Source organism: Polypterus senegalus, chromosome 3 (genome assembly GCF_016835505.1).
Source record: "Polypterus senegalus isolate Bchr_013 chromosome 3, ASM1683550v1, whole genome shotgun sequence".
Taxonomy (NCBI): domain Eukaryota; kingdom Metazoa; phylum Chordata; class Cladistia; order Polypteriformes; family Polypteridae; genus Polypterus; species Polypterus senegalus.
In genome coordinates, this window is record NC_053156.1 from 43,364,784 (window position 1) to 43,388,957 (window position 24,174).

Consider the following 24,174-nt stretch of genomic DNA (forward strand, 5'->3'; position numbering starts at 1 on the left):
CTTATCACTGTTTATAAGGTATTATAGTATATAACTTTTCCCCACCTTCCCTTCTACATCAATAACCTCAGGCAATTAGGTGTAGTAAAAGACAAGCAGGAGTTAAGTTACAATTTTAAACAATGTATTATTGGTAATATTCATAAATAATAACAATATGCAAAGTACATTTGAATATTGGCAACCATACAACCTGATAAATGTTGATGTGTAGTTTCAGGCAGCACACAGACTTGTTAGTTACTTAAAATGTCTCTAGTTAAGGCATCATTTGTGGTCAGCTTTCTTCAGAACAGGCCACATGCCTGTTTCAATATGGCTGCCAAGCTGTGCTCTCCATTGTGTTGTCCTTTCAATTCATCAGTTTGGTAAGAGAGAGATGCTCCTTCATCAGATGTTAGTGAGAGAGAGAGTGAGTTTAAGCAAGCAGATTTATAGATGTTCTGTCCAACCCCTAGAGCCAATAGGACGTTGTGGTATTTAAAGGCTTCTGATACAAGCCAGTTCCAAACAGCCATACTTCAGACCAATGGGGGAGCAGAAAACATCTTGACACCTGCCATCCCCCAAAACCATTTGTTAAGGTAAAGCTTGGCAGTTAGGCAGCCTGGCTTTCTTACGGGGGTTGACAGACTCTAGCAGAGAAACACTTGCCAAACTGGTTTCAGGCACTTCCCCCAAATCCTGTTGTAAAATTCAAAGCGACTCAGTCTCAAAAGGCAGGGACAAACATGAAAGCTTCTCACTAATGTAACACCAATATAACGTTGCTTTGCCTAAATTACAAATAAAGACATACAAAATATTTATCAAGTTATATGCAAAATCTCACATCACAACAGCCACCAACAGAATAAGCTGGCATTCAAATGAGTGTCATGGTTCAGTTAGGGTTCCTCATCTGGCTGGTGTTCAAATTCCTGCTTAATGTCTTTTGTTTATGTTAATGTTTCTACCTTTGGCATTTATTTGTATTATTCTGTTTTATGTATTTAATTTCTATGAGTTTATTTTTGTAATATTATGTTCCATTTGTTTTGTGGATGGTTCTCCAAGAGGCGGGGCCACCTGCATATCTCCATCAAGGGGCTGCCCTTAACCCTATAAAAGCTGAGGGAACACACAGTCCCTTGTGGTTCATTGAATAGGCTTAGTGCTATTGGCGAGTTCTCTTGCAATTATACTATTTTTTTTACCTTTATGCTCTGTTTCTGGTTGCACCTTCTGGATTTCTGTTTTGGGTTTGTTTTCTTTGGATTGCCTTTGTCATTTTGAGGCAACTCCTTCTGGGCCTTTTCTGCTCTTTTTTCTGCTCTTTGGAGCTTGTGATGAGTCGTTTGTGGCATTACAAATGTTAAATAAATAATTAAAAGTCTCAGAGCAAGCAGGACTAGAGTGGGTGTGGATGCAGGTTAATTGGGGTTCTTGGCTGTTTGTGCATTCACTTGGTAATACAAGTGGGTCAGCCAGGTGCTTCATTTACACTTTGGAGCAGGTGGAGGATAGTACCTGTACCCAATTGGTTCTACAAAAGGAAGCCTGCATGGCAAAATAGAAAAAGGAGAGATAAAAGAGAGACAGAGGTTGAAGGAAAGAAAGACAGAGACGGCAGGATCAGACGATGGCAGCGTGTGGTAGAAAGGAGGCAGACAACTGGGTAGAAAGTCCTGAGAATGAGTGTGAGGGGGCTGAAGAGGGTCACTCTAGCTGAGAATTCTGGCATAGCTGAAGTGACCTATTGCTCAGGAGGGCTCTCACGTAAGGCCGAGATGTAGCAGCAGGAGTTGGAGGAGAGAGACTCGGTGTGGTGCCCTGCGGGGAGCCTGTGATGGCACCAGGGGCCTGAGCCCAGTTAAATGGTTTACTATGCCTGTTGGAAGGACGTCTTCCCTGGCTGCAGGATCATGTGCAGGAGTAGCTGAAGAAACGTCAAGTTATTAAATGGAGGCATCTGGGACTGTGAGTTTTCACAACTGTTTCCTCCCGTGTGTTTTAATCTCCTTGTTATGGAATTATTTATTGGTATTTGACTTTTTAACCTCCACCATGTACTTGATTTTATTGGATTATTCATTGACTAATTATTGAAATACTGCACTTTTGGACAGTTTTGTTTTTAAATTAAAGCACCAAACCACTTGCTGACTGTGTGTGTCCTCATTGGCCTGGCTCATCTTCGGGTACGTTATCGGCAGTTCCAGATATAAGAGGCCCCCTGAAACAACCCTGGAGTGTGGAGCTGACATGAACCATCACAGAGCTTCCTTGTCTCAATGCAGTTTTTTAAATAATTATTTATATTTATAAAAATACTTTGTTTGCCTCCTTTCATTTGTGATGCTATTTGCTACAGTTTTTGTTACTTTGTGCTTATGAACTCTCCTGAATTACACTTTTGCCTGATTATACTGTCTATGTTTTACCTTCTGGGCCCCTCCTATATAAAAACTTGTAATCTCCACTCATGGCAGAACACAATTATGACAGCCATTCACTGAGAAAGCTGACATTTTCACCAATTAGTCCAATACAGAGATGAAAGTAGTGGAGACCTCACCATGAAGAAAGAGCAAACCCTGGAAGGAATGCCAGTTGTATTCGTGGAGACTGAACCTTAAGGATACAAAATGAAAACTAAAGGCATGCCACACATTAGCAGCTATCCAGATTGTATTATATAACTATTCAGATTGTACGACCCCATTCTTTTAAGTATTCTGAATCTTGCATTTGACCAACACTTTAGTAATTCAATTTTTATCTTATTTTATATATTGCCTCACAGGTGGACACCCGCATAATGTGCTTCACACAAGCATTAAGAACATTTCTGTATCTCATGGATGGTATAAGAGTCTTCATTTTGTACATCAGCAGAGTGGCACAAGATCAGTGGTCAGACCAGGACAAACAGGTTCACAAAACTGATAGGTTTGTTTATCGTTATTACTAAATTTGAAAACTGGTGCCATGAACACAGACAATGCCAAGTGTAACTGGCATATGCTGGTGGTTAGCATGGCTGATTGTCGACTCCAGTACACTCATAGCTGGGCTACATGTACAGCACACACTTGGATACTGTTGGCTAGGAAATGAAACAGCAGGAGCTTAAAAATGTGTAACCATTCATGTGAAATGAATGATAAGAAGGTAAAAATCAGAATATCTGGCAGTGGGCAGAAAAGTATCCTTATGAGGGAAATGCCAGATAGCAAGTAAAAGGTCCAGTTACTCTTTATCAAAGGCTGTACAGATTAATACACACACACACACACATTTCAAAATAATAATAAAAATAATAATCGGGGAGCAGCGCACCTTAGACCTCAGCAATTTCAGATAGATAGATAGATAGATAGATAGATAGATAGATAGATAGATAGATAGATAGATAGATAGATACTGTAGACAGAACTTTATTTGTCCCCAGGGAGAAATTTGGCTTTTTGCTGAAGCTCATTAAATAAATAAATAGGTAACATCATCTGCGCTCATTTTTCCCAAATCCATATCCATATCCAATCCAGGTACTACATACTGATCTCAGCCCAGCTTTTTCTTATGTGGTGTGTGTATGTTCTCCCTGGTTCCATGTGCTCTTTTTTTTGTTTTTCACCCACATCCTGTAGACACGAATGTTAGACTGAAATGGAACAAATACAGCCGGCATCATATTATACAACTTCTGTTTGGAGGGCGTATCAAACTTGACCACTATGGCTGCTGATCTTGTCACCTAAGGATGTCAGATTACATGACTAGAGGTGGCAGGGGGTGGAAAACTGCACAACTTTATAACAACATTTATGACAATTCAATATGAATGCATCAAATTCAGCCATAATTTCTGCCCCTTTTTTAATTTTTCCCTTCTGTTATGGTATTGCAAACATGAGACATGTCTGTTTGCAAGATCCAAACCACCCAAACTCCTTACTTCTTATGGCTGCTGTCACGGGCCTGCACATGGTAGACAGCCTTAGTACTTGGGTGATGGTAATTGCTCACCTTATCAAAAGTGGGCGCTATGTACTAATGTCTTCTCTTCTCCTCCCTCTACAGAAAGGAAGATTAACAACCACTCCGTTGCTGACTTCACTTCTGTGTCCATCTGCCTGGGCCACAAACAAACCCACAGCATCCACAAAACTATACTGCAACTTAAACTTGTTTTTCTTGTTTCTGGAAATCTAGTTATAGAGGGTCATCAAGGTGGTACCCCAACTTTCAACTGTTTGTGTCCTGTTTTTTATTTATTGTACTCCTGGCTGAGTGCTCTTTGGTTGTCAGCTCTCATGCACACAAAGCCACCTCTATGATGAAACCTGTTACATTTAGATCAGTTGGACTTCATTACTGGGAATGTCACACTACATGACTGATATCACAAGAATGCTGGTCCCGACTTGCAAAGTATGCAACTGAAACCTGAAATTTTTGAAACAAACTTTTGAAATTGATAAATTGTTTGCTTCCAGATGATATGCAGGCAGCCACCCCTTAGAGACGGTCTTTGTTGTTTTGTTCAAGTTACTGGTGTGATGATAGAAGAAGACGACGCCTGCCCGCAGACATCAACGTCACCTCTGCACCGTGAAGCCAATAATGTTGGGTTGCAGATTAGCAATGAAAAGTCAAAAATTATGCAAGTTGGAAGTGGATGTGCCGGAACCAGGATGCGGGTCGAACAAGACGAATGTAAGGAGGTTGACAATTTTACTTACTTGGGCAGTATGATTAGCAAGGATGGGGAATACGAAGGAAGAAGTATCCTGTCGAATCGGGAAAGCATAGGCAGTCTTTAAGAGATTGTGTCACATTCGGTTCTCAAAGTCCTTTGCAAATAACATGAAGATTTTCCTCTAAATCAACATCATTATACACATAGCAATATATGCATGTCAGTCAGTCAGTCAGTCATCTTTCAACCCACTATATCCTAACAGAGGGTCTTGGTGGTCTGCTGGAGCCAATCCCAGCCAACACAGGGCGCAAGGCAGGAACAAACCCAGGGCAGGGCACCAGCCCACCACAGGGCACACACACACACCAAGCTCACACTAGGGACAATTTAGGATCACCAATGCACCTAACCTGCATGTCTTTGGATTGTGGGGGGAAACAGGAGCACCCAGAGGAAACCCACGCAGTCCTGGGGAGAACATGCAAATTCCACGCAGGGAGGTCCCGGGAATCGAACCCAGGTCTCCTAACTATATGTACATGTGAGACCTGGAAATCAACAGCCGGGATTAAACATCAGGTCAATGTGTTCCACCAGCGATGTCTCTGATAGATTCTTGTTACAAGCGAGGAAGTGCTTCAATGAAGTAGCCTGAAAAGTCTCCATAACATCATCTCTCGCTCACCGTCGAATATGCTTTGTCAGCCTGGTCTTTCGAATGAAAGCTGATCGGAATCCCAAAAAATAGCCATGACGTGGAAACCATCAGGTGGTCAGGACAACCATGAATAACTTAGCGAGGGACATTCATTGATGATCTGAATCAACTCGATATGTCATGGACTGAGGCGGAGGAAATCAATCGTATCTGCTGGAAACAAGTTGCTGCTCGATGTGCTACATAAGCATTGGTAGAACAAGATTAGACTAGACTAGGGTTACCAGATACCTGTGAACCCAAAGGAGGAAACCACAGGTCATAAAGAAGGACAAAGCCATGGTAAAAGAGGACAAAGGAGAACATGTCCCATTCTATTCAGAAAACACAGCGTGAACTGTGTCCCAATGAAAACGTTAAGAACAACTAATTTGACACATCACAAAACAAGTCATCAAAATTAAAAGTTACAGTATAACTATGCAGTTTCATTTTCGCAGCAGTTCATCGTTCCTGGCAACATAGGCGTGGAACACCAGACAAGAACCATTCCTAAAATTATACTTTGTAAGAAGAATTCCTTTAACAGTGTCAACAGTCTATTTCTTTCTTTTGTCCACTGTGCGTTGATCAAGGAAAATGTTCTTACAATGTCAGCATTGTGCCCAGGAATACAAAAGAAAAATCTGCAGATTTGAAACAGCTCTGAGTAACTTATTTCATTTGCTCAACTTTGACAGGATGCCATGTTTCTGTGTTTTAGGCTGGTAACATGTTCTAGATCAGTGGTACCCTTGTTTGCAACTGACATGTAAGAATCACAAACCAAACACTTTTCTTCGTCCTTTACCAATCACGGATACTTTGTTTTCATGTGGTCCATGAATTTGCATTTCCACTTGTTAGTGTTAATGCTGGATGACATTTTTAGATAAAAGACTACTGCATATTCAGATAACAAGTATGCACAACGCAAAATAGCGAAGTGGGCATAGGCACGTAGCCATTTTTTGTTTTCGATTAAACATGGATGATTTATGTAAAACACAAAGATGATAGCATGCAATTTCAGCCAATAACACGGTCAAGTCAGTGATTGTTAAAAGTCGGACATCTTCACCTTCTTAGGCAATGCTTGTCGGATAGAGGACACGATGCCGAAATTTGCCGGATAACCCTAGACTAGACTAGACTGGTGTGATGGATGGTGTGCATGTTACTAACACCCTGATCAGGAGTGAAAATAGATATCAACATGGCCAGGAGGCCATTTTAATGGAAGAAGAAGGAAAGACAGTTTATTTGGCCTGGTTTCTTCCCCAAAGCACTGGGCGGCAGCCCACCCAGGCTAGGATTCCCACAAGGACACCCTCAGGACATGCAGGATGCTGTAGTCCCGCAGGGCAGTACATGTGGGGTTCTGTGGGCTCCTCCAGGGGGAGCTGTGGGGATTGGTAATTCCTACTTTGTAAGGCTTACACGGAAGTGCTTCCGATGGACACTTTCACAACATCAGAAATACTCCCGGGTTCAATATAAAAAAGGCAGCCATGCTCCAGTCCAGTGTGCCAGAGTGAGGAGGAAGCAGACGAAGATGGCCAGGTGGAATGGAGAAGAGGAAAAAAGAGTTTGAAGTGAGTTTTGTGCTTACTTGTGCCCTTTTGAAACCTTTTATTCACCAGAATAAAATTTTTTCTGTGAAATTTGTGTCCATGCAATTGTGTTGCGATTATGAGGGTGCTGGAGTGCCCCCTAGCAGCCACACTAGTTTTTGATAGACTTTGTTTAACAATTTTTAATGTTAATATTAGACCTAGAATATGAAATAGATAGATTAGAAATGTATAAATTGATATTAAATTGAAGAGCTGGTCCTGTCATCACTAACCAGAGCATCAACGCGTCTCAACTGCCTTTCAGACAAGCTTCAAACTTGAGAGATGTCACAGGGAGAGTGAAGATAATCTAAAGGTTACTTTACATCGACAACATTGAAAATATAGGAGATGCTGGTAATGAAATTGGGATATACTAAATATTTCTGTATTCCTGCTTAGACTACCATCACTAGCGCCTAGGTAGCTCTGTTACACCTTGTCATACGAAGATAGATTGGGGCAAGAGCTGGAGTGAGGAAAATATTAAGGTGTGAGGGCTTTAGAATTGGTCTTCCTCCATGTAACGGCTAATGTTCAATCACTTCTGAATGCAATGAATGAAACTCTCATGGACAGCATGTTTGTGTACAGTGGCATTTTGTGTATTTTGGACAACTGTCTCAAACATTTTAATCCAGATGCTATTTTAATGCTGGTCAGATTTATTATGATTTGATTAGATGGAGTAGAAAAAAAGCAGGAGTGGGCCTGGACATCTATGTGAATGAGCAATGGTGTACAAATAAGCTTTACAATTCAAGCTAAAATCAGACATAATAATACTGACTGACAGAATTAGTCCGTGCTGCTGCCAAGAGGGAAAGTTATATTACTATTAATATTGTGAATATACCTCCCTCTGCAAACAGAGACTCAGCAACAGATACGATTCTGTCTATTACCAACACTGTAATGATGAATCATCCCAATTCTGCAGCTATAATATGTGGTGACTTCATCTGGAGGAACTTCAGAAGGACCAATGACAAACTTCCATCAGCATGTGTCCTACTTCATTTGTAGGTACAACAAACTGGACCTTCTTTATTATAATCATAGCTTTAAATGAGAACCATTGGCACCTTTTGACAGATCTGACCACAATATGATCCATCTAACTGCAACCTGTAAGCCTGTTATTAAGTGACAACAGCTTACTTGTCATTGGCCAAGCCAGAAATTCTTCTGTGTGTTTGAGGATGGTAATGTTTCTTCAGTTTCTGAAAAGTCTTAACATTCTGTTGAGAAAAAAATAAATTAGCAAAAAAAGTAGCGAAGGAGAGAATTAAAGCAAAACTGAGTACAATTATGAACAATGGTGCACATCTCCTCTCTCTGACACACTAACATTGAGGACTTTCAACCATCAAATCATTTAGCAGAAGTGTGTCAAGAAACGCTACGGGGCCTCCTTTGTACCAACAGCAATATGCCTTCTATCTATCTATCTATCTATCTATCTATCTATCTATCTATCTATCTATCTATCTATCTATCTATCTATCATCCATCCATCCATTATCCAACCCGCTATATCCTAACTACAGGGTCACGGGGGTCTGCTGGAGCCAATCCCAGCCAACACAGGTTGCAAGGCAGGAAACAAACCCCAGGCAGGGTGCCAGCCCACCGTAGGACACACACACACCCACACACCAAACACACACTAGGGACAATTTATGATCGCCAATGCACCAAGCAAACCCGGGTCTCCTAACTGTGAGGCAGCAGCGCTACCCACTGCGCCACCGTGCCACCCTCTATCTATTATATAGTGCCTTGAATATCTATCTATCTATCTATCTATCTATCTATCTATCTATCTATCTATCTATCTATCTATCTATCTATCTATCTATATAAGATTGCTGGGTAACATGTGTAATGTTACAGGCCCTTAAAATTGAAGAACCAGGATGGACATCTGGCTTCTATCCATTGCTACCCAGATTGGTTTTGCCTCCACATAACCCTGTAATTAGACTCACAAAATGGATAAATGGATAGCCATTCCTTTCTCTTATTCTGTTTAAAGGCTGTGGTCGTCAGATTCAGAATCATTACAGGATGGGGCGTCTATCAACCTAATATGTAGGTCTTGGGATAGAAAAACCACTAAGTAAATGGTGAGTATGCAGACATTATGTGACAGTGACTGGGTTAGGATTTGAATCCTGGACTCTGCTAGCAACTGCACTGTAATTCTCTGCTAAGGACACAGTGCTATGATTCGATCATAGCCACCATTACTTTTGTTCTTTACATACCCAGGATTGTTAGATTGTAGGCTGCTGTTACTCAAGAGAATTCTGAAGTAAAAAAAAAAAAAAGATATGGCATTAAAACATACCTTGAAGCAAAATGTGATTAGAAAAATCTCATTAAATCCATCATTCAACAACTGTCTTGTAAACCTGGCCTCCCTAACAGATGTCTTTTGTTGATTTTCATCTTATTTTGCATTTTTACCCTGATGTCTTTTATTATGCAATTTGTAATAGTATGTTTTAGTGAAGTAGAGTAGATTTAATAATTCATTACTTTTTACATTAAGTTTATTATACGTTGCTTTCTGCTTATTTGCCAGACACCTTTTTGAACATTTTTACTAATTATATACTATAGTATATATATAGTATATATATATACTAGCAGAATACCCGCGCTTCGCAGTGGAGAAGTAGTGTGTTAAAGAAGTTATGAAAAAGAACTGAAAAATTTTAAAAATAACGTAACATGATTAATAAATGGAGAAAAATAGCTTCCAGTTATGAGCATTACGTGTAGAATTTCGAAATGAAACCTGCCCAACTTTTGTAAGTAAGCTGTAAGGAATGAGCCTGCCATATTTCAGCCTTCCAACCACACGGGAAGTTGGAGAATTAGTGATGAGTCAGTGAGTGAGTGAGTGAGTGAGGGCTTTGCCTTTAATTAGTATATATATATATATATATATATATATATATATATATATATATATATATATATATATATTTATATTGTGGTGTATGGCCGGCTGTTCATCCCGCCAATACCCCAAGCTGCCAGGTGGAGCCCTCCCTGCAGTATGGAGGTTCCCCGAAGACCAGCAGGACATCATGGACATTGGAGTTTTTATACACAGCCCTGCTGGATACCATGGGGACCACTAGGAGACACTGCAAGGAGGAACAGTGTTAATTTACCCTACGCCCAGGAATTACATCTGAGTCACATGGACAAGGGGAAAGATGTGCTTCTGGGGTGAAGAAAAGGACTTTGTATCTGACCCGGAAGTGATAAAGAATCACATGGACTGGGGATTGGAACACTTCCGGGTCAGGGAATATTAAAGGACTGTGGCAGCTCCCAGACGGTGAGCTAAGCTGGGTGGAAGAGTGGCAAGAAGGGTGGGAGTGGTGGATTGTATATTGTTATTGTATTGTGGTTAATGAGTATAGTGGAGGAGAGGGTACTTTGGGCACTGTTGTGTATTAATAAAGTCAACATTTGGACTTTTATCTGGTGTCTGGTGTATTGGACAGGGGTTTAAGGGAGTGATAGTGCCCCCTATCTATCATAATATATATATATATTTATATATATATATATATATTATTATTTTTTTATATATTGTCATGAATGGCATATCTGAGCTGGCCTCCCTGCCAAGATGGGTCCTGGTCCATTACCTGGCTGAGTGGCCAGAAAAAAAGAAAGCAGGAGACTGTGTCTTTGCCATGAAACTGGCCAGAAGGACAACATGATGGAGTAATCACGGAGGACTCCATACCATAGATGACAGCATCTGTGGGCTTTGGAACTCAAATGCATACCTGCAGGGCATGCTGGGAATTGTAGCACTGGACATTTTGGGTCCTCTGGGTGCTGCTAGGGGTTGCGGTGGGAATTTATGTTCTCTACTTTCAGGGAGTTCAATGACCCGGAAGTGCTTCCACCGGGATATGCCCTCAAACCAGAAGTTCTCTCAGGTTTTGGATAAAAAGAGTTACTCTGCCTTCCCCAAGGTGAGTCAGAGTCAAGTAGAAGAAGAACAATGCTCACCTGGGAGGTGTGGAGGAGATGAGAGAAAGAAGAAGAGAAGAGTTGGGTTGTGTTTACCAGTGTAAAACAGAAGCATTTGTAAAGGTAATTTATTATAATAAACCATTAATTTGAATCCAGGGATTGTGCCTGTGCAGTGTGACTGGGGTTTGGGATTCTGCAGCGCCCCCTAGTGGCTACAATATACATATACAGGGGGTTCTCAGTTTACAACACAGTTCCGTTCCTTTAACAGTGATGTAACCTGAATTTTGGTGTAAGTCGAAACACACCCTATCCTAAGTCACTTACCTATCCTAACACATTTGCAAAATCATAATCTAGAACATAAAAACACAACTAAGCCACAAAAAAAAGAAAAAGGACATAAATATACTGTACTGCACACTGTACGGTAGTAACAGAAAAAAATTACAAAAAATGAGTGTCAAAAAAATGCCTTACCTTTATTCCTTCTGATCTCTTTACAATGTCTAATTTCACTTCCATTGTGATGGCTTTCCTCTTCTTCGAAGCACTACCATCTGAAGACTCTGACTTTCATTTAGGAGCCATGATAAGGGCCACATAGCACAACAAACAAACAAAGCCACACAAATGGAACCCTTCCTCCGCACGCAACAAAACTAGTTTGCCAACTCCCTCACTCATACGCTGCATTACTGCGTATTCTTCCACTGTGCACAACCAAACTAGTTTGCCCACATAGTCTGTAAGTACAACACAAATGGCATAAGCCAAAACACTCATGTCTCCATTTTTTTAATTTTTTATGAGAGCGAGCGTTGTAAACTCAAAAAGTTGTATTTCGAAACGTTGTAATATATATATTATACACGTTTATTTTTTTGCTTTTGAGACTTTCTATTTTCTAATTAATTATTGCTTGACAGTTGAAGACCAAGCAGATTTCACAGTCTGGTGGCCAAGATTAAGACAAGAGAGTGACATCCGTAAAGAAACAGGCCTGCACTGACCCAGCGTTCATCTGCGATGACATAGCATAGTGCTGGACTGACAGAGACTGGTCTTTGGTCCTCACCTTATGATTGTAGGTACATGTTCTCCTGGTTTTGTTGTGTTCTCCTGGTTTTTCACATCACAGTTTTGTGTTAGAGTAACCACTGGATCTCATTTGGACAATATGAGTCACATGGTGAGCTGATTCCTGCCTTGCATGCAGAGCTCATGGAATTTCAGTAAGTGAGACCAAAACTGAACGGGCGTAGGCTGGTGTGAGGCACCTCAGAAGAAGCACCCTAAGGCTCATTCCTACTGCAGCTTTATGAATCTGTCCCACATCACTGCCGATTTGTATTTACTCAAGCATCTTAAAACTAAAGGCATTCTCTTAAGACCTTTGTTCCTCATTTCATGGTTTAGTGGATGGCCAAATACAGTTGTGCTTGAAAGTTTGTGAACCCTTTAGAATTTTCTGTATTTCTGCATAAATGTGACCTAAAACATCATCAGATTTTCATTCAAGACCTAAAAGTAGATAAAGAGAAACCAGTTAAACAAATAAGACAAAAATATTATACTTGGTCATTTATTTCTTGAGGAAAATGATCGAATATTACATATTTGTGAGTGGCAAAAGTATGTGAACCTTTGCTTTCAGTTTCTGGTGTGACCTCCCTTTGCAGCAAGAAGTGCAACGAAACGTTTCTGGTAACTTTTGATCATTCCTGCACACTGGCTTGGAGGAATTTTATCCCATTCCTCCATACAGAACAGCTTCAACTCTGGGATGTTGGTGGGTTTCCTCACATGAACTGCTCGCTTCAGGTCCTTCCACAACATTTCGATTGGATTAAAGTCAGGACTTTGACTTGGCCATTCCAAAACATTAACTTCATTCTTCTTTAACCATTCTTTGGTAGAACGACTTGTGTGCTTAGGGTCATTGTCTTGCTGCATGACTCACCTTCTCTTGAGATTTAGTTTATGGACAGGTGTCCTGACATTTTCCTTTAGAATGCTCTGATATAATTCAGAATTCATTGTTCCATCAATGAAGGCAAGCCATCCTTTCCCAGATGCAGCAAAACAGGCCCAAACCATGATACTACCACCACCATGTTTCACAGACGGGTTCTTTTGTTGGAATGCAATGTTTTCCTTTCTCCAAACATAACACTTTTCATTTAAACCACAAAGTTCTATTTTGATCTCATCCGTCCACAAAACATTCTTCCAATAGCCTTCTGGTTTGTCCACGTGATCATTAGCAAACTGCAGACTAGCAGCAATGTTTCTTTTGGAGAGCAGTGGCTTTCTCCTTGAAACCTTGCCATGCACACCATTGTTGTTCAGTGTTCTCCTGATGGTGTACTCATGAACATTAGTCAATGTGAGAGAGGCCTTCAGTTGCTTAGAGGTTACTCTGGGGTCCTTTGTGACCTTGCCGACTATTACACGCCTTGCTCTTGGAGTGGTATTTGTTGGTCGACCACTCCTGGGGAGGGTAACAATGGTCTTGAATTTCCTCCATTTGTACACAATCTGTCTGACTGTGGATTGGTGGACTCCAAACTCTTTAGAGATGGTTGTGTAACCTTTTCCAGCCTGATGAGCATCAACAACTCTTTTTCTGAGGTCCTCAGAAATCTCCTTTGTTCGTGCCATAATACACTTCTACAAACATGTGTTGTGAGGAGCAGACTTTGATAGATTCCTGTTCTTTAAATAACACAGGGTGTCCACTCACACCTGATTGTCATCCCATTGATTGAAAACACCGGACTCGAATTTCACCTTCAAACTAACTGATCATCCTAGAGGTTCACATACTTTTGCCACTCACAAATATGTAATATTCGATCATTTTCCTCAATAAATAAATGACCAAGTATAATATTTTTGTCTGATCTGATCTTTTGTCTCATCTGATGATGTTTTAGGTCATATTTATACAGAAATATAGAACATTCTAAAGGGTTCACAAACTTTCAAGCACAACAGTATTACAACTTTGTTATATATAAAGAAAGAGAAGCTCTTAGGCCGCAGGACCATCCCAATGTGCAGTCCCATTCAATTTCATTTCCATTTATTTTTGCGTAGACTGAAATACTGAAGGCTTCCAGCCCTGAGATGCTAACATTAATTTCCCTACAGCAAGTAGAGCACAAAAATGGTAAAACAGAGGCAATCCCAATAATTAACTCAGACTGCTGTAGAAGGCTCAGGAGTGGATGAGCAGCCATTTGGCTTTGACTCCATCTGTTTTAACTGACCATGGGCTCCCCAGAAGTTTATTATGTCTTGACTGGAATTTTTGCCATTAATTGGTCACAGTTCAATAATTAATTAATGGACAGATATTGCTGAATGCCATTTATAATCTTCAGTTTTTGGCTTTTGGCTTCTTGTCTATTTAAACAAATTATGTTCATTATGTAATTAGTAAAGCTGAATTTGTATCTACCTGTGAACTTGTCACAGCACTCTGAGCCTACACTCATTGAAGAGCATTATACAAAAATAAACTCAATGGAATTGAATAGACTTGAAGAGGCAGCATGGAGGTGCAGTGGTAGCACTGCAGTAAGGAAACCTGGGTTTACATTCCTGGTCCACTTTGCATGGAGTCTGCAAGTTCTCCCTGTGTCAGTGTGGGTTTCCTCCCACAGTCCAAAGACATTCAGGTTAGGTGGATTGGCAATGCTGAACGGGTCCTAGTGTGTGTTTAGTGTATAATTGGTGGGTGTTTGTGTGTTCGCTCTGCTATGGAATGGTGCCCTCTTTAGGGTTTGTTCCTGTCTTGAACTCTATGCTAGCTGGGATAGGCTGGAGCACCCATCGCTCATCAGAGGACATAAGAAAGAACCATCCCTGGACTTTTTGTGATCGCTGATGAGGTCACCAAGTACATCCATTAAATTCTGTCTACTGCAATAAATATTTAAGGCAAAAAGAAAGAATTTAGTTGAAAAATGTGATTTGTTTGCTGAGATTGCATGTGTACCCGACACCACCCGACACCACCCTTCACTACAGCACACAAAGCCAATTGAATGCTTTTCATATGAATGAAACTATTCGCCTTTGAAATGCCATTCTTCCCTTCCTGATTCTCTGAGTTTCACAAGAGGCCATTAGTCTTCTAGGCCTGACGGAAGCGATTAATCTGGAGACCATGCTGGAAAAACAAACTGAGAGGCAGCGGGACTGGCAAAGGCCTAGCAGCTGTGACAACACAAATGTGGAGCAAAGACGTATGAGGGTCGTTAGGTTCGCTGCTCACCCTCCTGGACTCAGACGGTCTGGATCTGAACCCCCGGCCATTCTGCAGACACATCCCTGCCGACAGTCACCACAGTGCGTCTGTTAGTTGTTTGTCCGGTCAAATTCTCCCTGACTTGTCTTCACCTACCAGAGCCCCCTGTCAACAATGGCAAATCTCAACATTACTAAATCTGCCCTGAGCTCCAGCCATTTGTCGCACTTAATAAAAATGTGTTAAAAGTCCTGGCACACCACTTTGCCCCCTGAGTCCCATGCTGGGCCTTGCTTTTTTTCTGCCTGTGCACAACCTCCTTTCCCAGCTTTTCTTTACAGTAACAATAGTAATCATCATCATCATTAAATGATTTTTTTTATACAACCTGATTTACAAAAATCTTGCAATACTTATTACTTAAAGATTATATACTGTATATATATATATATATAAACTGCTCAAAAAAATTGAAGGAACACTTTGAAAACACATCAGATCTCAATGGGGAAAAACATCCTGCTGGATATCTCTACACATATGGACTGGGTAATGTGTTAGGAACAAAAGGATGCCACATCATTTGATGGAAATGAAAATTATTACCCTATAGAGGCCTGAATTCAAAGACACCGCAAAAATCAAAGTGTAAAAATGAAGCTAGTCCATTTTGCCAAAATTTTATTGCAGCAGCTCCAAATCGTACTCTGTAGTTTGTAATGCCCCCATGTGCTTGTATGCACACCTGACAATGTTTTATGCTCCTAATGATGGTGCCACATGCGGCTGGGCATTGTTGTGCACCAGGAGGAACCCAGCACCCACTGCACCAGCATAGGGTCTGACAATGGGCTTAAGGATTTTATCCCGATACCTAATGGCAGTCAAGATGTCATTGTCAAGCCTGTAGAGGTCTGTACGTCCCTCCATGAATATGCCTCCCCAGACTATCACTGACCCACCACCAAACTGCTCATGTTGAACAATGTTACAGGCAGCATAACGTTCTCCACGGCTTCTCCAGACCCTTTCACGTCTGTCACATGTGCTCAGGGTGAATCTGCTCTCATCTAGGAAAAGCACAGAGAGTATATATGAAAAATTGGGGGATCATAAAGTGTTAGAGGCTTGCTGGAAATAAAAAAGCTGAATAAAGGAAAATAAAAGCATGAGTCCAAACATCGTGGATGTTATGCTTTCTGTCCAGGCTCCAAGAGATGTTTTCTTTCACATACAATTTTCACATCTATGAACGCTGACTTCCAGTAAGAATGGGCAGGTTCTTTGGGGTCAAGCGAGAAGTGACGTCAGAGTGCCACATCATCTGGGTTGCTGGCAAAAAGACAGAGGTTGTTAATGATCACATTCTTTCTGTAAGCATTTGTGATCTTACCTCCATAATTTCATTTTGATGTGTCCGACTCGCTCACATGCAACAATATATATATTTATAAAAAGTGTGGACACAACTGACACACAGTCATGGACTCAAATATAACGATTTTGTTCTATCCAGTACCTTTACAGGCCCTTACAGAATTCTTAATACCTCACACCACAACAATAAATACTTTTTTTCCTTCTCTGTCCTGCTTCTCTTCCTCAAAACAAGTGTTATTCTCTGCCTCCTGACTCTAACCAGCCTAGACAAGTTTGAGCAGCTTCCATTATCTATGACCTGGGAGCACTTCTGGGTCAAACAGAAGTTCCTAAAAGTAGGGATTACTAATCCTGGCAGCCCCCACATGACCAAACAGAGCTCCTAAATGGAATTACAGGTCTCAGCATACCCTGCAGGTGTCTGTGTGGGAATCCTAACCCAGTGATGCTGCCCTGTAGCTTATCAGAGGATAAAGCATCCAAACACTGTTGTCTTCCACAGTCCTTCAATAATATTGGCCTCACGGATTGGTAAGGGTTTTTGCTCTCTCTCAGCTAGAAAGCCCAAGTGGTGGCTCTGAGGCTAGGCTGCCGGTTCGAATCCCTGTAAATGCCAAAAGTGACTCTGCTCTGTTGGGCCTTTGAGCAAGGCCCTAAAGCTGCAATTGAGCTCTTTGAGTAGTGAGAAAAGTGCTATATAAATGCAAGGAATTATTGTTATTAACCTTCCATTTTCGTTTATTATCGGATCCTGGCCGAACAAGGAATCATCCTCCATCCCCTTCAAGATGTAGAACTCACAAAAGATAAAAATAAACTATTATTATTATTATTATTATTATTATTATTATTTGTAGGATGTTTTCCAGAGTAAATGAAAAAGTGTTAAAATAGTTATCTCTTTATTATAAAGTTGATAATTTCATAGAGTCATTACTTTTTCTTTTAATTAAAAGCTATGGACAGATTGCAACAAAGAAGAGAAAAACAAAAAGAAGCGAAAAGATCACCAAGTAAAGTATCACATGTTCATTCATAGTGACATCAGTACAAATTACTGTGGTCAATCGGAGAACAGCACTGCATTGTGGGTAGCTCTATTCAGTGTAAATAGTGATATTATGCAACAGTATATTATTCCTGCAGTGGAAAACTACAGTACAGCACAGGAGCATTCTATTCTAAATCATTCATAATCCTGTAACATTCATTGATAGTATATATTGTGGTCGTGAGGAGGGCTTGTGCCTCCTCCAGACCGTGAGGGGGCGTCCGTCCTGGTTCTGTTGGGAGCCACGGGTCGAGGGCATGGAAGCCCTACCCTGTAGGGGCCCGTGGCCACCGCCAGGCGGCGCCCCGATGCCGGTTTACCCCGTGTGGTCTTTGGCCGGGGATGGAGCCCGGCCGGGACGCCTTGGAGGACCAGAGGAGGGCGTGTGCCTCCTCCAGACCGAGTGGGGGCGTCCGTCCCGGTTATGTAGGGGGCCTCGGGTAGGGGGCTTTGAAGCCCAGCCTTGTAGGGACCCGTGGCCACCGCCAGGCGGCGCCCCAGTGCCTGTTTATCCCGGGAGCCCGGCACTTCCGCCACACCAGGAAGTGCCGGGGAAGACGACCGGGGAGACACAGACGGCTTCCGAGTGCGCAACCGGCACTTCCGCCACACAGGGGTGTGGCCACCGCTAAGTGCCGGGAAGCAGCTGGAACCCGTCCGGGTTCCCATAAAAGGGGCCGCCTCCCTTTAGTCGGTGGTGGATGTCGGGAGGTAGCAGGACTGAACTGGAGAGAGAGGACGGGAGGTGGCCAGGAAGGCACAAAGACTGTGGGCCCTGGACTTTGGGGAAATCGGTGCAAGAGGCACTGGGGCTTGTGAGTGTGCACTGGACTTTTATATTGTAAATAGTGTAAATAAACAGTGTGTGGGTTGAAAATATGTTGTCCGTCTGTGTGTGTCCGGGCCAGCGTTCACAATATATACAGTATATATATATATATATATATATATATATATATATATATATATATATATATATATATATATATAGTCACACATGTGCGAGTAGGAGGAGCTGAATGGACCAAGTGGAGGTGATTACCCGCCGGGCCAGGAGGTGGCGGGGTGTTCTAAACTTGTTTCTGTTAATTCTGCAGATCAAATACGGGAAAACCTGCCTGATTCGACGTCACTTCTGGTTCTGGCTCCCAGACTGAAGTCAATTCCGGGTAACAGAATATAAATCCTCCATATTGCCAAATCAAGTTCAGTTCATACTGGGAACTCAAACAAGCAACATTAGTTGTTCATTTAAACTCCTTTTGCAGCTAGGAACAATATACGGGTGGCTGCCCTAAACCTTTATTAGTGTGTTGAGACTTTATATATATATATTTAAAATCTAACATCTGTATGTCTGTTCGCTTTGCACAAGAGAACTATTTAACGGATTTAGATCGTGTTTTTTTCTAAAATTTGCTTGAACATTCCAGTTGATTTTGCGACCCCTCTCATCGTACTGAGTATCATAGTTCGCTTCTGGTACCGATTTATTTGCGTGAATCCGAGAAAGACACAGTGGACTGAGGGGAGTGGGCCCCCCTCATGACGTGTACCTTACCTCCACTTAGCTGGTGAACGAGAGAGCTACTTAACAGATTTAGATCCGTTTTTTTTTCTATAATTTGCTTGAACATTCCAGAAGTGGAAGGGTTAGGTGAGCAACCGAGATGTCTCCACCAAAGGTAAAGAGGTTTGGAGGATGATTGGGTTGTCTGCCAATAAATTGATACAGGAGGACCTCAGTCAGCAAATAGCCAACCTCAGAAACTTCAACTCACATGAGCCTCTGAGACAACCAACTGAGCATACACAGGAAAGGCCTCTGCTATATAGCTCACAGCTGGTGGATGGGAGGGGTCATTATTCGAATGCGACGTCAGCCAAAACAACTAATAAATTCTTTGATGTGCAGGAGGTAGAGAGGATGCTCTAGACCATACAATCCATATTGCACATTTTCAGGAGCCTGATTACGATGATCAAGGGATTGGAAATGACGGCCAAGGCACCCATGATTCGGACAGAAGAATACCTGTGGTGGTTTGGCATCTGACTCCCTGTTAAGTTGAATTTGATGATAAAGGTGAGTGGACAACTCAGACTCAAGTCATCAAATGGTAAAATAGTTATGATATTTTTGAGCAACTAGATGAACAGGAATATTGTCTTCTGAATGTGTAAAAAGCTGATAGAAGTCCAAAGGTCAGCCTAGTAAAATCATTTGCACCAATAGTTATTATAGTTGTACTATTGTGACAGTAAGGAAATTCTGGCATGTCTACCAACATGTAACATGACCCCACTCTCCAACACCATGAAAAACAAGAGGGTATATATGAGCATCCTGAGTGGGTCACCAGTCCATCACAGTGCTTTTGAACACGTTCAGTTACACTCGACCAGGGTGCAGTTGCTAATTAACCTCACAGGCAAAGTTTTATAATCTGGGAATAAGCGAGAAAATTGTCAGAGCTTTGTCTCTGGTCTCCATTTTCTCTGTCTGTTTATTTGGTTTTTGTTACTTTTGATTTTTTTCTTTCTTATTTTGCCATGTTAAGGTTTTGGTTAAGTTCTGTCATTTGATATTTTTCTTTTCATATTGTGGTTTTTTTTTTTGGTCTTTATGCTTGTCAAGAATGTTAATTTAGTTTATTTGTCTTGTTATTGCAGTACGCAGAACCAAAGCCGCCTGATGCTGCAGCTGTGAGAACAGCCCTCGGCCTATAAAAAGGCTCCTGCTTGAGCTGCTTGTATCTCATTTCTGGTTTCCCCTGTGTTCATTTAGATTGTGGAAGTACTCGTTTGGATTCTTTGCTATGCACTTGTAGCTCGTTGGATTCTGGTTTTGGATCGGGCTCTCATTGGGACTGCTTCTTGGAGGCAATCTTTTGTATTTTTACATTTCCTATTCTCTTGTTGTTAAACATTTTTGCAATTTAAAAGGTGACGTGTTTTGTTCCTTGGGCCAAGGATTTTGCGATTCCCCCACTCCCTTTATGAGTATTATAGACTTGACTCCTTTTTGAGCATACATGTCTTCTATAGAGTTTCAGGGCCAGGCCAGGCCTACTTGGAATTTTCAGGCCTTGCTTTTTAAACGTGAAACTTTTCTTGAGTTTGGGGGGCCCAAGCTTGTGAAGCCTTTTTATTTAGAAGAATCCAAGACTCACTCCACTTGTGTCAGTAACTCATTCACAACTAGCAATGCATGCCTAATAGTTTTTCCATTAGGCTTTGAGATCTTATAACTCTTACTTCTATCTTCTTCAGCGTCTCTATATATTTACTCCTGAATGGACAGAGTATTTACTGTACATTAGCATGAAGAATAAGAGTTGGACCAACTGGGCTTCTCCTGGCTGGTTTGAATGCCATTTTTCTCATTCATTATCACATCTGGCCAGCTGAAACATAACCTGTGAGGACCACAGGCGCATAATTCGGTTTATTAGGCAATTATTGCAACACGTTTTGACAGCTGTGAGCACTCCTAAATTTAACTGCTGAACTCTGAAGTGCAAGTCTAATTTTCAAAAGACTTGCGGCAAGTTGCTAGGGATACATTTTTGTTTTATTAATATTAGTTGAATATGATTTCATCCGGTAATCTGTTTTATAATCCTGCTTTAATGCAGCATTGTGAAAATCAAATTACACAACTTAAATAAGACTTAGCTACCAGAACTAGCTCCTCCTGACTCACTCCTCCTCCGAGGCTTGAACCTGATGCCTCTTGGTGTGGAGTTTGACATTCTTTGCCTGTCTGGGTTTCACTCCTGGAAGTGTATCTTTCCTCCAAAAATATTCTAGTGGAGTACATATCTAGCATTAGTTCATAAACATTATGCATGTTGTTATTTGTAAACTAGGCAAACTAAATGTAATATTAGAAGAATGTTTCATTTTATTGATAAGAACATCATCTAACCAACCGTTGACCAGGACTGACTCAACCAACCAACCATTTTCCAACCCGCTGAATCCGAACATAGGATCATGGGGGTCTGCTGGAGCCAATCCCAGCCAACAAAGCAGGAATCCAATCCTGGGCAGGGTGCCAACCCACCACAGGACACACACAAACACACCCACTATGGCCAATTTAGAATCGCCAATCCACCTAACCTGCATGTCTTTGGACTGTGGGAGGAAACCCACGCAGACACGGGGTGAACATGCAAACTCCACGCAGGGAGGACCCGGGAAGTGAACCCAGGTCTCCTAACTGCGAGGCAGCAGCGCTACCACTGCGCCACCCGGACTGTCTCAAGATTTGAAATTTATAGTGGTGGGATTGAGCATATAGCTAAGCATTATTGTGAGGATGACTGTGTCTGGGCCAATATGGGCCTGTAAGCCAACCTTCAAGGGAAAGCCATAAACTACCTAACTGCCAGGAACAGGCTAGAAGTGAACAAAGCCACTGAGGCTGGGTCCTACCTCATTGACAAATGGGACAGATAGACTTATTCTGCTGGTCTGAAGTATGGCTGCTTATGATTTATGATTTTGAATTGGAGGCCATTTAGTACCACGATGCCCCATTGGTTTGTGATTTTAGATAAGAATGGTATTAAGTTGGTTACCCCACCTTTACCTCACTTTGTATCTCTCTCTCACCTTCTGGCTATTAAGAGACGACCACTTCTGTCTCATGAGGAGCACAACTCTGTCTTGGCCACCATAGTGAGACAGATATTCATCCTGTTTCAGCTCTCCTTTCAAAAGCCACATGGTAGAACAAAACATTAATTAATTAATTAATTAATTAATTAATTAATTAATTAATTAATTAATTAATTAATTAATTAATTAATATTGTTGGGTGTATTATCTATAATATATTATTAACTCCTGCACGTTCCTTCACTCAATCACTTAGCCAGAGGTTTTAGATGTAGAAGGTAAGGGAGGAGAAGTGCTGAAATACAGTACCTGATAAAGAGTGGTAAGTGTAAGACATTTTATTAAGGTCTACACAATAGAGTATGAAAGGGGAAAGCAGGGTCACCATAGGACTCTACAAGATAAAGTAGACATATTGTACATATTTGTGAATTTCTACTTGTTTGTGTGACCTATGATGGACTGTCATATTTTACTGTCAAAGCAGAATCCATCCCTCAACAACCTTGAACTGGATTAAGCAAGTCTGAGAATTTCATTTTATCATTTGTAATGATGCATATGCTGATCCGGATCACTTTAGTTAAAAAAAAAAAAAAAGAGCAATGGGCACAAAGAAGGAAGAAACCCCGGACAGGACAGCTGGCCATATCTGACTAACTTAACACACACATCCAAAACATGAAAAGTTCACACAGAACGGATTCTGGATTTCAGTTCACTCATTTATTGACTTCTCCACATAAGAAAATATACAAATCCTAAATTTACGGACTCTCACCCAAGCTTCTGTCAGCCGTCACATTTTAAATGATTGTGTTGCCAGATCAAAGCTCAATGACTAGAGTTAAATTATAGTGATGAGGAAAACTGCAGGTCTTGATGCAAAAAGTGTGTTGGCAACACTTTAGTTTAGGTACTGCAAAAGGGCATCTATTTCTCACGTAGTCTTATGTCACAAGACCTTAACATATTCTTCATTGGGTCTTTACAACACTTACAAAGCATTGGGAAAGTGTTTATTTTCTCTGCAATGTGACTTACTAACAAAATTTCACTTTGGAGTGGTCTGGGCTGCTTAACTGAGACACATGTCTCTTGATATCACATATTTAGTGTAAGACCTGTGAGTCTTTCACATTAACATGTAGTTTTACCATCATGTCGGTATGACATACTGCACAGAGATGAATAACTGATTTCCTAATATGTTATTAGTGTTATGTAGGCCAAAAAGAAGCCTTTGTTAAGGTCTTGCTGCATAAGAGTAAATGAGTAATATTGCAGTACCTAAATTAAAGTGTTACCAGTGTGTCTGCTGAGAAGGCTTATGACATGTTGGAAAGGCAAAATACCTTCATTGATCATGTATGTCATTTGTAACCTTGGATGGCTCAATAACTGACCCCCAAAAATTGATTAATTAATCAGCCAATCAATTAAATTATTTACATACTTATTGATTGGCTAATTAAATCAGTAATTGATTGAATTAATGAGTGAATTGATTGACTAATTGATCATGTGACCAATTCATTCATTTTTAAATTATGAACTACATACAGAAATTCCTTTGCACTACTATGCACCAAAAACAAAAAGTTTTGCTCGTTTGTATCTTCCCAGTTTAAACACACCTTAGCCATCCTGAAATAACCAGATGTCAGTAAATTCCAAAAGTGGAAAGCAAGCCTGCAGAAGAAGCATCCGTCTCTTCATTCCTGCAACCTGCTAATTCCATCCCAGTCATTGAAGGCTCCAGAAACTTTTACTGCACTGAATCTTGGGCAAGAACTGCCACTGGACGGGGCCCCAGCCAATCACGAGGGCACACCCCTCCACTAT